The sequence below is a fragment of the Rutidosis leptorrhynchoides genome, chromosome 7 (assembly GCF_046630445.1).
Source record: "Rutidosis leptorrhynchoides isolate AG116_Rl617_1_P2 chromosome 7, CSIRO_AGI_Rlap_v1, whole genome shotgun sequence".
Classification (NCBI taxonomy): Eukaryota; Viridiplantae; Streptophyta; class Magnoliopsida; order Asterales; family Asteraceae; genus Rutidosis; species Rutidosis leptorrhynchoides.
This window is the reverse complement of record NC_092339.1, coordinates 170,476,383-170,478,411: the sequence shown is the minus strand read 5'-3', so window position 1 is coordinate 170,478,411 and position 2,029 is coordinate 170,476,383.

The following is a 2,029-nucleotide window of genomic DNA, read 5'->3' as shown; positions in this document are numbered from 1 at the left end:
CTTGATTAATTGAAATATGTTTCATATAGACAATTGACCACCCAAGTTGACCGGCGATTCACGAACGTTAAAACTTGTAAAAACGACATGACGATATATATATGGATATACATATGGTTAATATGAGATTATGATAAGTAAGTATCTCCATAAGTATATTAACAATGAGTTATATACATATAAACAAGACTACTAACTTAAGGATTTCGAAACGAGACATATATGTAACGATTATCATTGTAACGACATTTAAATGTATATATATCATATTAAGATATATTAATATATCATGATAATATAATAATTTAACATCTCATTAGATATAATAAACAATGGGTTAACAACATTAATTGAGATCGTTAACTTAAAGGTTTCAAAACAACACTTACATGTAACGACTAACGATGACTTAACGACTCAGTTAAAATGTATATACATGTAGTGTATTTAGATGTATTAAAATACTTTTGGAAGACTTCAAGACATATATCAAAACACTCATACTTAACGAAAATGGTTACAGTTACTTTTCCATTCTTTTCTTTCATCAAGAATTCTAGTCGTATTCTTACCCGTATTATACACAGCTTCAAAACGTACTTACTATAGGTATATACCAATAGGAACTAGCATGGGATTCCACTCTTGATTATGTCATGTATGACTAATCAATTTTAACTTCTACCATGAGCTAGTCAACTAACTAGAACTCCTTTTAACCCCACTCACCACTCACCAATTACCACTCATCATTCACTCCATTTCACTTCCAATTCTCTTTCTAATTCTCTCTCAACACACACACACACTATTATGAACGTATTTTTCCAGTAGTTAATCATCATCTTCATCAAAAATCACTTCAAGAATCAAGCTATAATCATCATAGGAAGAACACTTCAAGAACACTTCAAAAATCCCTTCAAGTTTACTAATTTACTTCCAAGCTTTCTAATCCATTCCAAGTAATCATCTAAGATCAAGAAACCTTTGTTATATACAGTAGGTTATCTTTCTTATTCAAGGTAATATTCATATTCAAACTTTGATTCAATTTCTATAACTATAAACTATCTTAATTCGAGTAAAAATCTTACTTGAACTTGTTTTTGTGTCATGATCCTACTTCAAGAACTTTCAAGCCATCCAAGATCCTTTGAAGCTAGATCATTTCTTGTCACTTCCAGTAGGTTTACCTACTAAACTTGAGGTAGTAATGATGTTCATAACATCATTCGATTCATATATATAAAATTATCTTATTCGAAGGTTTAAACTCGTAATCACTAGAACATAGTTTAGTTAATTCTAAACTTGTTCGCAAACAAAAGTTAATCCTTCTAACTTGACTTTTAAAATCAACTAAACACATGTTCTATATCTATATGATATGCTAACTTAATGATTTAAAACCTGGAAACACGAAAAACACCGTAAAATCGGATTTACGCCGTCGTAGTAACACCGCGGGCTGTTTTGGGTTAGTTAATTAAAAACTATGATAAACTGTGATTTAAAAGTTGTTATTCTGGGAAAATGATTTTTATTATGAACATGAAACTATATCCAAAAATTATGGTTAAAATCAAAGTGGAAGTATGTTTTCTAAAATGGTCATCTAGACGTCGTTCTTTTGACTGAAATGACTACCTTTACAAAAATGACTTGTAACTTATTTTTCCGACTATAAACCTATACTTTTTCTGTTTAGATTCATAAAATAGAGTTCAATATGAAACCATAGCAATTTGATTCACTCAAAACGGATTTAAAATGAAGAAGTTATGGGTAAAACAAGATTGGATAATTTTTCTCATTTTAGCTACGTGAAAATTGGTAACAAATCTATTCCAACCATAACTTAATCAACTTGTATTGTATATTATGTAATCTTGAGATACCATAGACACGTATACAATGTTTCGACCTACCATGTCGACACATCTATATATATTTCGGAACAACCATAGACACTCTATATGTGAATGTTGGAGTTAGCTATACAGGGTTGAGGTTGATTCCAAAATAT